This window comes from Mercenaria mercenaria, chromosome 16, assembly GCF_021730395.1.
Source record: "Mercenaria mercenaria strain notata chromosome 16, MADL_Memer_1, whole genome shotgun sequence".
NCBI lineage: Eukaryota > Metazoa > Mollusca > Bivalvia > Venerida > Veneridae > Mercenaria > Mercenaria mercenaria.
In genome coordinates this window covers 64106847-64126130 of record NC_069376.1, presented here as the reverse complement: position 1 = coordinate 64126130, position 19284 = coordinate 64106847, and the positions used below count along the sequence as shown (strand labels likewise).

The 19284-nt window shown below is 33.3% G+C and overlaps 1 protein-coding gene across 1 annotated transcript in view; it reads left to right on the top strand.

The window, feature by feature from the left end:
- Positions 1–19284, top strand: part of LOC123539643 (golgin subfamily B member 1-like) — a 228021-nt gene that overhangs the window by 107975 nt on the left and 100762 nt on the right. The window lies entirely within an intron of this gene.

The window sequence follows — 19284 nt, the reverse complement described above, 5'->3', positions numbered from 1 at the left end:
GATGATTTAGATGTTGACAACGTTCTTATCATCAAGTTTGATTTATTTAATGTCGTGCAGGGAAATGCCTTAGCATTTGATTGTATGATTTACTAGTATCAAAGCAAGGATACATTAAGTGTTAATGAAAATGGCACATACTAAACGTACCCTACTTAAGATCAAAGAGAACGATAAATGCTTCCTTTCTTTCGTCGTTGTTATGGAACGAAATAATTCTGTACTGTGCCAGTTCAAAGTGTTTTGTGTGCCATTAAATAAAGCGGTATTAATTGATTTATTATAGGGTACTGAAATTCAAAAAGTGTTTCTTTCCTGTACAAGAGATTGTCGTTCTTATCATCTTTCCCGGGACAAATAACCATACAACGGATTTCTTATCATTTTGTTTTGTTATGTACATGTTAAAGTGTGTAACTATTCTTCGAATATCATAATTGCACGAAACATTCTTCAGAGAGATAGAACAATACTTTTTTATACTGGAATATAAAATGTAAGAGACAGTATAAAAAGTAAAATAAAGACAATTACAATTATTTACGATTTAAACGTATCTGGTTGATGATCAAAATAACTGACAGTATGAAAAAAAAATAATTGACGGCTAAGACTGTCTTTCTTTGCAATCGGAACGCATCTAATTTTCTACAGGGATGTTTGTTTATATTGATAATTTTTGATCAACTCTCCGATGGTAAGATGTTTTGAGTATCATCACAGTATTGACAATAAGAGTCTATAGATATATATTTGTAGACGCTGCTATATATTTTAAATAAATGTTGGCATAGTTTAACTAAAGGAATGGCATTCTTTGCTCACCTAAACCGAATGCTCTTCAGTTTACCTGTCCTTCTTCCTTACACCCCAGTCACACATACGGCGCGGATAGCTACGTCTAGCTACGGATAGAAACGTAGTAATCCGTATCGATCAGTACCTGAGCTGTACGGATTGGTACGAATTGATACGGGTTACTACTTTAAGGTACGTCTCAGGTACGGATCGATACTGTTCGATACGGATTGCTACGTTTCTATCCGTGGCTAGACGTAGTTATCCGCGCCGTATATGTGACTGGGGTATTAGTCCGTTTGTTTACCGATCCAAATGCAGCACAGATTTCCTCCAATAAGCCTGTGAATCATCCTTAACAGTTTATTCCCCAGTGTTCCAGCAGTTTGTTCCCCAGTGTTCCAGCATGAACAGTTTATTCCCCAGTGTTCCAGCATGAACAGTTTGTTCCCCAGTCATGAACAGTTTGTTCCCCAGTCTTCCAGCATGAAAAGTTTATTCCCCAGTGTTCCAGCATGAACAGATTGTTCCCCAGTGTTCCAGCATGAACAGTTTATTTCCCAGTGTTCCAGCATGAACAGTTTGTTCCCCAGTGTTCCGGCATGAACAGTTTGTTCCCCAGTGTTCCAGCATGAACAGTTTATTCCCCAGTGTTCCAGCATGAACAATTTGTTCCCCAGTGTTCCAGCATGAACAGTTTGTTCCCCAGTGTTCCAGCATGAACAGTTTCTTTCCCAGTGTTCCAGCATGAACAGATTATTCACCAGTGTTCCAGCATGAACAGTTTATTCCCCAGTGTTCCAGCATGAACAGTTTGTTCCCCAGTGTTCCAGCATGAACAGTTTGTTCCCCAGTGTTTGTTCCCCAGTGTTCCAGCATGAACAGTTTATTCCCCAGTGTTCCAGCATGAACAATTTGTCCCCCAGTCTTCCAGCATGAACAGTTTGTTCCCCAGTCTTCCAGCATGAACTGTTTGTTCCCCATTGATCTCGCTTGTCCATTCTTGGTAAGAGATGGGCATAGTACTTCGTGTAAAATATTTCAGGTATAAGCTTTTTACCCACGTTAGTTCTTTCTAATCATTGCCAGCCTTATACAGGAATAACATAATCAAGCTTATGGTAACCAGAAAAATGGATATTGCTTCTTACAGTGTCGTGACCATAAAAGTGTAAATACATTACAAATGTCGCATATCCTTCCCGGTGGTTCTCAAAGTAGAAATAATTTATTTGTAATTTTCTCTTAGGCAGTCCAGTAGGAAGACACAAAGACGCGATATCAAATTCTCGCTTTCGCATTTTTGTGTGTGATATTGTCACATCATTATACCGTATTTGCTTGTCTTCGCATAATGTAATCGCACCTTCGTATCGTGTTATCGCTTTTTCATGTTTTCGCGTTTTTGCATCTTATTATTGCGCCATCCTATTGTATTATCGCTTTATCGCACACTGTGCTGTCGAGTTATCATGTTATGCTGTCCTCGCATCGTAATATCGTAATCTTGGCCTTACGTTGAAGAGACAACAGTGTGACAGGTGCAGAAACTGAAATCATGATGCGAAAATGCGATGTCTGTAATGTGTCTTTGCAATATGCTACCGCTTTTTTGCATCGAGTTATCGCGCCATTGTATCGTATCTTCTCATCTTCCTATCGTATTATAACAAAGGACGAAACAAAGATGTCCCTAATTAAATACCATAAAAATAAAGTGAGATTCATCTCATCCAAAATGTTAAGCTGAATGTAATTCTCTTAAACACCAGAGTAAAAGTATAAAAGGCAGACAAGCTCAGAAAATGTCTACTTTTCAGTTGAACACAGTGCTGTGAACAACAGAAAACTGATACATTTTTTCTAAATATCTCTACTTTTATTGAACTTTTTTTTTTGAAATTTGGAGCATATATTCTCAAGTATGACAAAATTCAGTGTGTAAAATTTTATAAATTTTTATCAAGTAATTACTGCCTTTCTGAAAAAAAGTTTTTTTGTTGTCTGCTAGAAATTCAAATTTACCTCTACTTGCTAAAGCCAGCCCACATGAAGGTTATGACCTCCCTTTCAGCCAATAACAGAATAGGGAAGTTTACATGAGTAACATCTTTATCTGACAGATGGCGGGAGATGAAAAAATAACTCCATTCAGCATTTAGATAAAGAAAGAAAAAAAAATCTTCTGCTTTTTCTATAAACAATCTAGATTTACTCCCTAAATGATAATTCACTTTCTGATTTAACCTTCAAAATGTTGAGCAGTACTTCCACTGTTAGATATCACATTGTTCACATATTCTACATTTGTTCCACTCAATTATCAAAAGTAATCCCCAGCATCCCTGTATTGTACACATTACAGTAATTAGCTACACCACTTGAAAGCTGTAGATAAAGGTGATTTATATCTAGTTCCAAAAACATTGGCTGACCCATTAGGTTAGAAGGTTATTTGACTCCCTTCCATATTGGCATGTTCTAATCTCTGGCCTGGCCTGGCCCGGCCTGGCGGCCTGGCCCGGCCCGATGAGCCCAATTTTCGACTGGGCCGGGCCAGGCCAGGCCAGGCCAGATTTTATTGTACATAGAGAAATGAATGGCATGAAATCTAAATATACAATTACAATAGCAGGCAGTATTAACCTGCATTGTTTACTTGCTGCATGTCAAACAAAATGAGAAACCAGTCCCCTGGAGAATCATTAATTAGCCACCATTCATCTTATTTGAAATACAGATTTGCACTGAAAAAAATGGTGTAACTAAATAATAACTACCCATTTTTTTCTGTGATCAAATTATTTAAAGTCAACTTTAACACTTGGTTTTAAAACTAAGGGCTAATTTCATTGATAAGTTTACCTGCTGCAATATAACTGAATATTTGCATGCATCTCTTTGGGAATTGTAATTACAGGTTGTGTCCCTACTATCCTTAGCTGACCTTTTAACTGTTCAGTTGAACTTTTAATGTGTTTGGTTTTGTTAAGCTGATGTTCAATTTATGGAAGAGTAATAAAAATAATATTCATTATGGGACCTCTAACTCATTGTCAGGGTGTTGGCATTTCAGATTATTGATATTTGTCTTGCACAAAAAAAATAATGGTGCATTGTGTTTATGTTATTTCTAAGTGATATATTTAATGCTAAAAGATGCTCTTGAGCCGGTTTCACAAAACTTTGTAGGATTTTTTTTCCACATACTTAGATCAATATAAAAACAATCTTACAAAAATATTCAGTATATGTATAACCTAAACTACAAAATTTATATATCGCTTCCCCGCACCATACTATCCCAGATTCTAGAACGGAGGTAGCATTATTTTAGAAATTGAAAGTTGTTGTCCGTTAGTATTGACAGGTGCCACTCTTTATTTTACACCATATTTGTAACCTGAAAATATCTAAATTGACCAAAATAACATGCAAAGTTTACCAATGACACAGTGGTGTAGTGATAAGTTCTGCGACTTTCACACATGTTACCATGGGTTCGATTTCAATTCAGATTGTTTTCATTAAATCAATATAATGTCATTTTATTGATACTGGTTTTATTCTTACAACATTTTATGGTAATAACTTGTATGTAGAAAAATGTCAAATACTTGTGTATTTCTTTCAATAAATGAACAATAAATCACGATAAGTGACAATTTTCCTGCATTCTATTTAGTTTACAGAGGAAATTAAAAAAAAAATGATAATGAAAATGGTCAAACAGGTCACGGTTTCGAACTTACAGTCCCGAGATTGGTAGCTGAACGTTTTGTCAGCACAACTTTATCTGCATGTACAACCTGGCAGTAAAGAAATGTTTATATTTTATTTGGTTTTCAATATTTATATTTTTATTTATGTTTGGGCACCGATTGTTTTACGGAAGCATATGGAATATTCTTGAGTGCTAGTTCAATAATTTCGGACAATACTAAATAATGCTCAATAGACAAAATAATAAACTTAGTTAGCTTATTCATATTGGGGGAAAACCAAGCCACCAGTCAAGAGTCAATTGAGGTGGAGGTCCCCTGATAATAGTCATAACAATTAATCAGGCATCACCTTTAAATTAGACATAATAGTTATGTTAGCTACAGGCTTATTCCCAGATGTATAATTTTACAGAGTGAGAGTTCAAAATGTATTTATATAATGTCTGAAATATCCAAACTTATTCCGAAAGTCAGATTTTAAAGATGCTATAAAAATCACTTTCACCTTTCACGAAATTGAAATCTATGGCCTGGCCTGGCCTGGCCTGGCCTGGCTTAGTCGAAAATTGGGCTTATCGGGCCAGACCAGGCCAGGCCAGGCCGGGCCAGGCCAGGCCAGAGATTAGAACATGCCCTTCAATATTGACCTATTTCAAACAAATGAACACTCAGTAACTGTATATTTTGAAACTGTTACAGTTAAAATATATAGCTCTTACAACCAGATCAGTATTTTTGGTATATTGAAATAAGTACTTAAAATTAGCAAGTCTCGTTACTCTGATGTACCCTACATTATAAAACTGGGTATTCTGGTCACTGTGATAAACTGAACTAAAGCATTAGTGCAGGTTGTTAGTATTTACATGCATATAAAATATGGATATCAGAGCCAGTAGTTTCAAAATTCAATTTTCGGGAGATGTAAAAACAAATATGTAATACACATACTGACATATATTGTTATAACTCTGAGAGATTCAAAAATTCTATGGAATATGTTTTAAAGAATTGTGTAAGTAAGCAAAACTATTTCCACATTTTAATATTTATTACATGAAATGCTAATTCCTATGAACCACTTCTCTGATACTGATACAAAATCAAAGTTAAGTTTAAACTTCTTAACTTCATCCAGTCATGTAAATTATTAGTATTTCAACAATGGAAAATATTTATAGACACCCTGGTAGATGCATAGTTTTTTTAATTTGTGGATGAGTATTTACTACAATTTATTTAGATCTGAAAACTAGTTGTTACAAAAGCACACGTGGTTCTGTTTATTAGAGATAAAGTTTCAGTGTTATCACCCGTCATTTGTCAGATAAGCCCAGCCTACTCTCTAAATATGCTTAATGGCTTTACCACCGCAATATCAGCCAGGTAGGACCCGGTGTTGTGTCCATTTGAAATCTAAATTGTAATTCGTTTTCTTTGATGCTTACCGTGTAACTGGAATATTTTCTAGTAAAATGTTTACAATTTAAGAAAATCAGTCTGTCGTATCCCCGAATGCCCGAGGAAAGATGTATCAGAACGAATGTATCAGAACGAACAGTTAACGCATGATTTATGGAGTAAAAACCACACACTGCCAGCAATAAATATTACTTATCTATCTTAATGATGTTTTGCTCGTTTGTATGGATCATTAAATTTGTCAATATAGTTTGGCATTGAAAAGTTCCCTTGGCGCCTTGATTGATTTATTATTGAAAGTACAGTAAATTGTGATCAAAGAACGAACGCGATTTTATCAGGCAAAACTTTTGGTACGATAAAATGTCTTTTCTAAATATGACACATGAACAAAATGGCACAAGTACGAATCGCTAGAAACGGATTCGAAACTGCACGTTGTTTTTTCCGCAATTCAAAACACCAACTTGAACAGAGAACAACATATTATACAATTTAAAAGCATGTACAGAGTCTTTCAAGTTCATTGATAGGATGGGGTAAACAATTCCATCTGCCAGAGAGAAAGATAGCGTGTTTATTCCGTGCACATGGTACGACGTAAATGAGCAAACATTTTGTACTTTATTTAAAGTTATGTTTTAGAAAATCGCATTTATCAGCATTTGTCGTCAGCAAATAAATCCGGTGCCAACTGTTGCAGCTGCATTCACTTACAAAAAATGACACTTTATTCATTATAATCGATACAGAAATAATCATTAATTATAGACATGTATAGTATTATTTGTCTGATTTTTGCAACAAGTACCATTGTTTCATATTTTTCTCCTCTTAAATTGCAAAATATATGTTTAATGTTATGATTACTTTATTTTTTTTATTGAAATTTATTTGAAAAAGGTATTGTATGTCATAATCAATAACATGATCAATGTTAAAAGATTGATACATAATTTGAGTTAAAAAGCAGCCGATAATTTCTAAAGGAATGTGCAAGCTAGTAAAATGTTTTGTTTAATTTCAAAGAAATATTGTTTCTGTCTTCAGTTAATTATTGACAGTGATGCTACTATATTTCAACGGCTTCTTAAATTAGTTGAAAATTCCAGAGGCTTGTTTTTACTTTTAGGAGATTTGAAAAATTAACATTCTAAGAAATGCTCATTCATTACCCGGTTGCAATGTCATTGCGAGCAACAATTGCATTTGTCTTCTGTATGTCTGAGCTACATGCAAGATAATTCAAATATGCCTTTTCCTTTTCTTGTGTTTTCGTTTTTGGAAAACGAAAACAAAAAGCATTTTTTTTTCAATTCACTTATAACTAATATAGCAAGTTGCCCGCTCGTGATGAAATAATGCACGGAGGGGCACCTGGTGTCTTCCTCCACCATTAAAGCTGGAAAGTAGCCATATCATGTGTCGGTGCGACGTTAAATAAGAAAACAACAACAAAAGTTAAACATTTATCGACACCATTCCCATATTGTATTTTAAATTTAAAAAAATATGTAACACACGATACAATAACCGGCTTCGTAACTTTTAATTATGTTTCATACAATTATCAAAGAAATTTATGAAACTCCTTTGTCTTTAAAAATTGTGGTGTTTATAAATTATTAAGTTTCCAGTGCAGTGCTATCATTTATACAACTTCCGACATCTGCCCTTTAAAAAATCGCACACATGAACATGACTGAACGAGTAAATCTTATATAATCAGTAATATCTATAATGGCATTCCACATATCTTCTACACACTCCAAATCACTTAAAAATATTGTGCGCCAATATCGTAAAATTATTCAGCTGTATCTCAACATGCTATCAGATCGATTTTTTTCTGCTAACACAGTTATAGCATTATAAATAGACCAACACACCGCAAGCGTTGAATATTACAGCTTTGTGGGCAACCAAAGGCGTGTCAATAAAGTTCTTTTTGGAAGTAATACCTTAGTACTGAGCTTGGTTTATTGGTTGGAAGTTCTCAATATTTTCATCTATTATAATTACAGAAAACGAATTGTTTTAGACTGAATCGCTATGTTTCCTTCTATCAGAGGGGTTGCAGTTCAATTTGTTTTCTTGTAATATGACTGATAATTAGATATGATCAGTCAGTTAATGAGAAATGACATTAGCTTTTTGATCTTTCCGTTGGTGATAACAACTGTAAATGAGGCCCTTTTTCGTAAAAGTAGAACAATAAATCTGCAATCTCAGATATTAACCCGCATCAAACATTTGAAATTCTTCTTCAGTATGCGGTGAATAATATATTGTTTTAAAAACAGTGTAATGGTGTATTACTGAATAAATCAAAAATGATAAAATGTTCATAAAATGTTTGCAGGATTTTTTTTCGCGACGGATTTATGCTATAAATTAATTTGACAATAATGATCTTTGTAAGTCTATTGCAATTCGAGGAGAAACAAATATATTTTATGACGCCAATAATCTGTAAAGAAGTTCCAGAGACTCCCGAAATTTGTGCTGTTCGTCGCGTTTGGAATTAATTTCGCAAGATATTTAAGGCGTATAATATTTGTCATCAAAAGAAAATGAGAGCCAAATTATGAAATTTGCCAAGTTAAAAGGCATTTGGCTCATAATATTTGTCAGGTGCTGTTTGTCTGAAAGTCACGGCTTTGTAAACACATACTGTTTCAATGTTTAAGTTCGGAATGACCAAGAATATGTAAAATGTATTAACTTTATTGAACTGAGACAAGAAGACTGTTATGTTATATTTACCAATATGATTTTTGTAAAGCATAATGATGCAAATCCGTTATTGGAAAATAATGCTTTTTTTTTCTCAGAATGTAAAACATGAGAACCTGTCTAATCTTTTAAAACGTGTAACAGTCTAAGAAGTACACCGACAGAAGCTGTTAGCTCGAAGGGTAGTTTTTAAATACGCGGAATGGTCAGCCGTTTTTGAGTGTTACTGTTTTAAAATGAAAGTGTTTGCATGTGATCTTTATTGAATATTCATTCAAATTTGCAAGTTGTTCTTCAGTTCGTTCAGTATTCCATTACCTGATTCTGAAATTGTTAATGTGACTGATGTTACTACCATTAGGCCTAAGGTTGAATAACCGAGCAATTTTCTGTTTTATTGTATAATTTAATTTACAAAACGTTACTGTTGCCGATGTGGTTGCCATCAAAGATGATAAATGATTTGTTTGACGTCATACTGGGAACTGTCCTAGTATTTGATTGTATAATTTATCATAGCAGGGATATATTAAGGAGTAATGAAAATAGCAGGTAGGAGAAGTTCTATACGTACTTGGGAACAAAGTGGAAGATAAAAGTTCTTTTGAGTTTCTTTCATTTTTGTAACATAACAACTACTTTATATTCCAGCTTAATACTGTTATGTTGAGCATGCAGTAGAATAAAGTTATCAAACGCTTTAAGTAATGCATCTTGAATTATTAAAGTTCAAATACCTTGCCATCCCTTCACATACGATAGCTTGTCGTTTGTATTCATTAGACAATATGTAGTTCTTGAAAAGTTAGCCAAACATAGAAATGCTTATTTAGGAATGAAATGTTGCTTTTTGTGAGTTCAGACGGGTATTAACTTTATTGGCATTTATTCATACCCGTCTAAACGTACAAAAATGATGTTACATTTATCTAGTAGTTGCTACAAACATAATTTGTTTTCTTTCTGACAGTGTCACAAATTCAATTGTCAGGTTATCAACGTTATATAGTAATTCGCCTTCCGACAGAAAAAAATCATTAATCTTAATACAATGTGATAATCCGTAAATCCAGAAATATACCGCTTTTCTGTTTTTATCAATTCAGCAAGAAAAAAAAGTTTGAGCTATTGTTTCATGTTCTTTCGGAATTTTGGAAAGAAAGTCTTAAAAGGTGCTTTATTGCTAATTTTGTATGAACAGTACAGAACATATTTTATTTCTCACAAAAACTAGATTCTGTTGACAAGCAATCACATTTTAATATTTACTTGATAACAAAATTGTGACATTAAAATACAGATATGTCCAAAAGAATGGATGGAAAATATTTTCGGATGGACATTCATAATTAACAACAGTTTGGTATTTGTCGAGATATATGTACAGTCTAAAGAGCACCTTCATTATACAGTATTTTTTTATTAAAATATCTATTTCTGTTTCTGTAACGCGCCTTTCGCACAATTCTAATCCGTATATTAAACAGAAACAAATATTATACAATAACTTGATCTGCCCGAAGCTCATAATTTTATGAAAATGACACCAGGTTGCACGTGCAGTCTCTCGGAAAATCCATGTTTGGTGTTATTGCAGCAATATTGTTCATAGAAAAATATGATATATAACTTGAGTTCTGGTCATTTTTGCTCATCAAAATAATGCCAAAAAGTGAGTTCTTTTGACTGCTATTGAAGTTGCTCTTCCCGATCCAGATTGTTCGAACTGTTGCAACATGTTCACCAAATATTTTTGCAAAGGATATAGCGCTTTGGCGCAATTTAGATTCCACTAAAGTTGATGTTATTTTGAAAATTTTGAAAATATTCTGTGTGTAGACTTTTGTACGATCCTTTGACACAGGGCTCAGATTTTAACATGAAGTCAACTAAGGAAAATATTACAAAAAATCTACTGCTTACACATAAATATAATATCGCATTGTTTTACACGAAACATTGCTTAATGTCCATTCTATCCCCTTCTTTCCAAGTTTGCTCTAGTTGGGTAAATGAGAACTAGTGTTTACACAGGGTTACACAAGGACAACATTCAGGTCTATGATTACAAAATTACAAATGTGTTGTAAATTAAATGAAGAAATAAAATGGCAAAAGTAAGCTATTCAGTTTTTTTCAAGTCATTCTTGCATGACAGTATTAAAAAATATTGACAGTAATAATTGTGAAAATGCTAAGTCTTTTTTGTATAATCAATAATATTATTGTAACTAGTCGTGACTAAACGAAGGCCTTTAGTGTGCTTTACATAATAAAGGATGTCAAGCATATAATTCAGGGTGGTCCTCAAAGGAGAATGAATTTATTCATCATTTTCACTTAACTTCTTTTTCAGTTGAATTCAAGACAATTTAAATAGTATTTTACTTGTCATCAAAAGAAAAATAGAGCCAAATTCTAAAATGTATTGCAGTAATTTTGCCAAGTGAAAAGGCATTTGGCTCATAATATTTGTCAGGTGCTGTGTCAGATATTTGTCTGAAAAACACGGGTTAGTAAACACATACTGTTTTATTGTTTAAGTTCAGTATTTCCAAGAATATGTAAAATGTATTAACATTTTTTGAACTGAGACAAGCTCCAGACTGTAATGTTATATTTAGCAATATGATTTTTGTTAAGCATAATGATGCAATACCATTTTTGGAAAATATTTTTTTCTTCTAACTTTGCTGACTTTGAGAAGTATCCAGCATATTTCAATTTTAATTCAGAATCTGTAATTTCTTAAATAATGTAAAACCTGAGAACCTGCCTAATCTTTCAAAAATGTAACAGTCTACAGGTTGACTGGCAGTAATATTCCCGAGGCCACATGTAGGAGCAATATTTTTTCGTGCACCAGTAGAAGCTGTAAACTGATAGTAATGTCCAGTACACCGACAGAAGCTGTTAACTCAAATAACTTCTTTTGAAGGATAGACTTTTTTGGTATATTGTGTATCGGATATGCGGAATGGTCAGCCGTTTTTGAGTGTTACTATTTTCTAAATGAAAGTGTTTGCTTGTGATCTTCTTTGAACATTCATTCATGCTTGCAAGTTGGTTTTCAGTTGAGTATTCCATTATCTGATTCTGAAATTGTTAAGGTGACTGATGTTATTATCATTAAGGTTGAATAACCGAGCAATTTTCTGTTTTATTGTATAATTTAATTTACAAAACTCTACTGTTGCCGATGTGGTTGTCATCAAAGATGATAATTGATTTGATTGACGTCTTTCTGGGAAATGTCCTGGTTCGATTGTGTAATTTATTATAGCAGGGATACATCAAGGAGTAATGAAAATAGCAGGTAGGAGAAGTTCTATACGTACTTGGGATCAAAGTGGAAGATAAAAGTTCTTTTGAGTTTCTTTCATTTTTGTAATATAACAACTACTTTATATTCCAGCTCAAAACTGTTGAGCATGCAGTAGAATAAAGTTATCAAACGCTTTAAGTAGTGCATCTTGAATTATTAAAGTTCAAATACCTTGCCATCCTTTCACATACGATAGCTTGTCGTTTGTATTCATTAGACAATATGTAGTTCTTGAAAAGTTAGCCAAACATAGAAATGCTTATTTAAGAACGAAATGTTGTTTTTAGCTCACCTGTCACAAAGTGACGTCCGTGCGTGCGTCCGTGCGTAAACTTTTGCTTGTGACCACTCTAGAGGTAATATTTTTCATGGGATCTGTATAAAAGTTCGTCTGAATGTTTATCTTGATGATATATAGGTCAAGTTTGAAACTGGGTCATCTGCGATCAAAAACTAGATCAGTAGGTCTAAAAATAGAAAAACCTTGTGACCTCTCTAGAGGCCATACCCTTAAATGGATCTTCATGAAAATTAGATAGAATGTTCATCTTGATGATATCTAGGTCAAGTTTGAAACTGGGTCACGTGCCGGCAAAAACTAGGTCAGTAGGTCAAATAATATAAAACGTTGTGACCTCTCTAGAGGCCATACTTTTCATGGGATCTGTATGAAAGTTGGTCTGAATGTTCATCTTGATAATATCTAGGTCAAGTTTGAAACTGGGTCAATTGCGGTCAAAAATTGATCAGGAGGTCTAAAATTAGAAAAATCTTTTGACCTCTCTAGAGGCCATATTTTTCAATGGATCTCCATGAAAATTGGTCAGAATTTTTACCTTAATAATACCTAGGACAAGTCTAAAACTGGGTCACATGAGCTCAAAAACTATGTCACTATGTCAAATAATAGAAAAAACGACGTCATACTCAAAACTGGGTCATGTGGGAACAGGTGAGCGATTCAGGACCATCATGGTCCTCTTGTTGTGAGTTCAGACAGGTATAAACTTTGTTGGCATTTATTCATACCCGTCTAAACGTACAAAAATGATGTTACATTTATCTAGTAGTTGCTACAAACATAAATTGTTTTCTTTCTGACAGTATCACAAATTCAAATGAATGTCAGGTTATTAACGTTATATAGTAATTCGCCTTCCGACATAAAAAAAAATCATTAATTTTATTACAATGTGATAATCCGTAATCCAGAAATATACCGCTTTTCTGTTTTTATCAATTCAGCAAGAAAAAAAAAGGTTTTAGCTATTGTTTCATGTTCTTTTGGAATTTTGAAAAGAAAATCTTAAAAGGTGCCTTATTGCTAATTTTGTATGAACAGAACAGAACATATTTTATTTCTCACAAAAACTATATGCAGATTCTGTTGACAAGCAATAACATTTTAATATTTACTGGATAACAAAATTGTGACATTAAGAATACAGATATGTCCAAAAGAATGGATGGAAAATATTTTCGGATGGACATTCATAATTAACAACAGTTTGGTATTTGTCGAGATGTATATACAGTCTAAAGAGCATCACCTTCATTATACAGAATGTTTTCATTAAAATATCTATTTCTGTTTCTGTAACGCGCCTTTCGCACAATTCTAATCCGTATATTAAACAGAAACAAATATTATACAAGTGCTTACTTGATCTGCCCGAAACTCACAATTTTATGAAAATGACATCAGGTTGCACGTGCAGGCTCTCGGAAAATCCATGTTTGAAATTATTGCGGCAGTATTGTTTATAGTAAAAATATGATATATAACTTGAGTTCTGGTCATTTTTGCTCATCAAAATAATGCCGAAAAGTGAGTTCTTCTGACTGCTATTGCAGTTGCTCTTCCCGATCCAGATTCTTTGAACTGTTGCAACGATATTCACCAAATTTTTTTGCACAGTATATAGCGCTTTGGCGCAATATAGATTTCACTAAAATTGATGTTATTTTGAAAATTTTGAAAATATTCTGTGTGTAGACTTTTGTACGATCCTTTGACACAGGGCTCAGAATTTAATATGAAGTCAACTAAGGAAAATATTACAAAAAATCTACTGCTTACACATAAATACAATATCGCATTGTTTTACACGAAGCATTGCTTATTGTCCATTCTATCCCCTTCCTACCAAGTTTGCTCTAGTTGGGTAAATGAGAGTTAGTGTTTACACAGGGTTAAACAAGGACAACTTTCAGGTCTATGATTACAAAATTACACATGTGTTGTAAATTAAATGAAGAAATAAAATGGCAAAAGTAAGCTACGTCATTCTTGCATGACATTATTAAAAAGTATTGACAGTAATAATAGTGAAAATGCTGTCTTTTTTGTATAATCAATAATATTATTGTAACTAGTCGTGACTAAACGAAGGCCTTTAGTGTGCTTTACATTATAAAGCATGTCAAGCATATCATTCAGGGTGGTCCTCAAAGGAGAATGAATTTATTCATCATTTTCTACGTAAACCTTTTGTGACATTTAAAACTTTATATTTCACGGTTTTGCTTCTCAGATTCACGATTTCCACTCATGAATTCACGATTTCACGATTTCCACTTCATGAATTCACAATTTCACGAATTCACGATTTCACGAAAAAACTTCACGATTTCTTGATTTCACGATTTCATGATTTCACGATTTCTTGATTTCACGATTTCCACTTCATGAATTCACGATTTCACGATTTCTGCTTCCTGAATTCACGATTTCCACTTCTTGAATTCACGATTTCATGATTTCCACTTCATGAATTCACGATTTCCACTTCACTATTTCACGATTTCAACTTCACGAATTCACGATTTCCACTTCACGAATTCACGATTTCACGATTTCAACTTCATGAATTCACGATTTCCACTTCACGAATTCACGATTTCCACTTCATGAATTCACGATTTCACGATTTCAACTTCATGAATTCACGATTTCCACTTCACGAATTCACGATTTCAACTTCATGAATTCACGATTTCACGATTTCCACTTCACGAATTCACGATTTCCACTTCACGAATTCACGATTTCACGATTTCAACTTCATGAATTCACGATTTCACCATCGTGAAATCGTGAATTCGTGAAGTGGAAATCGAGAATTCGTGAAGTGGAAATCGTGAATTCATGAAGTGGAAATCGTGAAATCGTGAATTCATGAAGTGGAAATCGTGAAATCATGAAGCAGAAATCGTGAAATAATGAAGTTGAAATGTCACCACGGGTCTTTCGTAATTTTCACTTAACTTCTTTTTCAGTTGAATTCAAGACATTTTAAAGCGTATTTTACTTGTCATCAAAAGAAGATCAGAGCCAAATTCTGAAATGTATTGCAGTGATTTTGCCAAGTGAAAAGGCATTTGGCTCATAATATTTGTCAGGTGCTGTGTCAGACATTTGTCTGAAAAACACGGGTTAGTAAACACATACTGGTGTATTGTTTAAGTTCGGTATGTCCAAGAATATGTAAAATGTATTAACTTTTTTTGAACTGAAACAAGCTCCAGATTGTAATGTTATATTTAGCAATATGATTTTTGTTAAGCATAAGGATGCAATACCATTTTTGGAAAATATTTTTTTCTTCTTACTTTGCTGACTTTGAGAAGTATCCAGCTTATTTCAATTTTAATTCAGAATCTGTAATTTCTTAAATAATGTAAAACCTGAGAATCTGCCTAATCTTAAAAAATGTAACAGTCTACAGGTTGACTGGCAGTAATATTCCCGAGGCTACATGTAGGAGCAATATTTCTTCGTGCACCAGTAGAAGCTGTAAACTGATAGTAATTTACAGTACACCGACAGAAGCTGTTAACTCGAATAACTTCTTTTGAAGGATAGACTTTTTTGGTATATTGTGTATCGGATATGCGGAATGGTCAGCCGTTTTTGAGTGTTACTGTTTTCTAAATGAAAGTGTTTGCTTGTGATCTTCTTTGAACATTCATTCATGCTTGCAAGTTGGTCTTCAGTTGAGTATTCCATTATCTGATTCTGAAATTGTTAATGTGACTGATGTTATTATCATTAAGGTTGAATAACCGAGCAATTTTCTGTTTTATTGTATAATTCAATTGAGAAAACTTTACTGTTGCCGATGTGGTTGTCATCAAAGATGATTAATGATTTGTTTGACGTCGTGCTGGTATTTGATTGTGTAATTTATCATAGCAGGGATACATTGAGGAGTAATGAAAATAGCAGGTAGGAGAAGTTCTATACGTACTTGGGATCAAAGTGGAAGATAAACGTTCTTTGGGGTTTCTTTCATTGTTGTAACATAACAACTACTTTGTTATGTTCCAGCTCAATACTGTTTTGTTGAGCATGCAATAGAATAAAGTTATCAAAGGCTTTAAGTAGTGCATCTTGAATTATTAAAGTTCAAATACCTTGCCATCCCTTCACATACGATAGCTTGTTGTTTGTATTCATCCAACAATGTGTAATTCTTGAAAAGTTAGCCAAACAAAGTGATGCTTGTTTAAGAATGAAATGTTGTTTTTGTGAGTTCAGATGGGTATATACTTAGTTTGCATTCATTCATACCCGTCTAAACGTAAAAAATGACATTTTATGCTTAAAGTTACATTTTTCTAGTCGTTGCTACAAACATTAGTTGTTGTTTTTTTCTGACAGTATCACAAATTCAAATAAATGTGACGTTATTGACTTTTTAATCATCAAAATAGAACAGCCCAATATACTCGCCAACGTTACCAGGTAATTGGTCTCCCATAGAAAACAGGTCATTATTTTTACTGGAATGTCCTGGAATTCAGAAATATACCAGTTTTCAGTTTTGATCAATTCAGCCAGAAAAATAAGTTTTAGCTATTATCTCATTCTTTCTGAAACTTTGGTGTCCGATTTTGGAAAAAAAAAATATTTTCAAACTGTGCTTTATTGTTCTTTTGTTTTGTAAATGATGTCAGGTTGCACGTGCAGTCTCGAATAAAGCCATGTTTGGTATTACTGCGCCAATATTGTTCATAAGAAAATTTGTTGTATAACTTGAGTGCCGAAAAGTGAGCTATTGAGTTGTTCTTCGTCCGTTTATTTACCGATCTGTTGCACCGATGTTCACCAAATTTAGTGTGTAGCGCTTTACAGTTTATCCAGGCGCAATTAAGATTCTATCCAAGTTGATGTTATTTTGAAAATATTCTGTATGTGTGAGACGTAGAGGTAGACTGTTTTTACGATCCTTTGACACAGGGCTCAGATTTTAACATAAAGTCAACTAAGGAAAATACTTAAAAAACTCTCTTTCAAAAGTAAAATCATAAGGCAGCATTGTTTTACACCAAGCATTGCCTAATGTACATTCAATCCCCTTCCTGCAAAGTTTGCACTATGTGAGTAAATGATGAAAGGTGTAAACATCTTGTGTTTATAGCTAATTTACACAGGGTAACACAAGGACAACTTTCACGTCTAGGATTACAAAATTACGGAAATGTTGTTAAATAAATGAAAAAATAAAATGGCAAAAGTAGGCTACGCTCATTCTTGCACGACATTATTAAAACTATTGACAGTAATAGTAGGGAAAATGCTTAGTCTTTTTTGTTTATTGTAACTGGTCGTGAGTAAACGAAAGCCTTTAATGTGCTGTACATAATAAAGCATATCATTCAGGGTGGTCCTCAAAGGAGAATGAATTTATTCATAATTTTCACTTAAGCAACCCAGTAGGATCTCAAGACGCTATGTTGGAAATGTTAATGCATGAAATACCATCTTTCCACTTACAAGTGTTTAAATTAACAGTTATTTTGTTATCTTTGATATCAATTCTTGGGAAAATTGAAATATTTCGTAAATATAGCAACTAGGTCAAAATGATCTTCTATAACACTAAGGACGGGTAGATAAATTCCGTTATCAACAGATACATTGTACCAGAATTTATCTTTCCTGAATAACAAACATAAAATTTGTACTAGGTAATTATATGGTAATTTGTTAAACTGATTTACCTAAGAAGAAAAACATTCAACAGGGCTTAAACTGAACTATTTGATGACTTTATTTCAATAATAATACAATGAGTCCCATAACTGAAAACTACTTATTTCGTTCTTACCTTGACGATATATTCTCATTATAACAGATAGTCCTTTGTCTCATATACCATTGCCTCCGCTACATAATACAGTAAAAAGCAAAATAAAAGTGAAGTAAAAAAAATAAGAAATTAAGAAAATACAAAAATGAATAAAAAAAGCAGGAAATATTTTGCTTTGTAAATTATTATTGACAGAGTTACATATTCACATTCATATTTTATAGTTAGACCATTTACAACATGCAAAGTAATGTTCATTTTTTTTCTGTCACTAAATGTTAGCACTCAGTTATTAACGATATCTAACCATGTTGCATGTACAGTGCTCGAAACCTTTCAAAGCAAAATATAGTTAAATTAAATTCATGAATCTTGAAAATGTATACAAAAACTCTTTTTTTTGCACATTTCAACGCCGAATGATTGTGACAACGAATATTTTACGTAACTCTAGTGCGATTCTCCGCAATAAACACCATTAGTAATGGCACACTTAGATTTGAATAGAATTTCTGCTTCTGCAATATTGCATGCCAACAGGTTTATGGACATGTCTAGGAATTCAAAAACATCACATCTCTTTGCTAAAGTTATTCATTTATTGAATTACTTTAAGTTAATACATAACATATACTTTAGACACTGTATTCAAAGTTTTTAAATATATTTTGTGTAATAATTTATGTTACATTTTAGCTTTAACAAAATTTCAATTAAGAAATGATATACACCAAACAGTGATTTTGTCGTTGAATAAAATTCTTGTTTTGCATTCGGTTGCGAAGGAATTGTATCAAGCTGGCGCGGTGTGACCTACTTTTGACACTACGACTTAATGATTCTTACAAAGGGTACATTTGTTGCATATTAGCACACAGTTCCAGTCTTTTTTGTTTAAAAAGAAATTAAATCGGGTCGTGTTATGATATTTATCAAGAATTGCTCGGTAAAAAACGGGAAGCATTCGTGTGAGAGATAATTCCACATGTACAACACATGCAGATATGTACAGGTTATTTCCCTTAATACGTTAGACAAGTGTCCTACTTAGGCCATAGTCAAGTGCGTCAAGTGCAAAATGCAGAACTTACAAAATCGTTATAAAATTCAAATTACTTGATAAACATAATTATACATGTGTAGATAAGGATATAAAGCTGTAATGTAATATCAAAAGATTTTT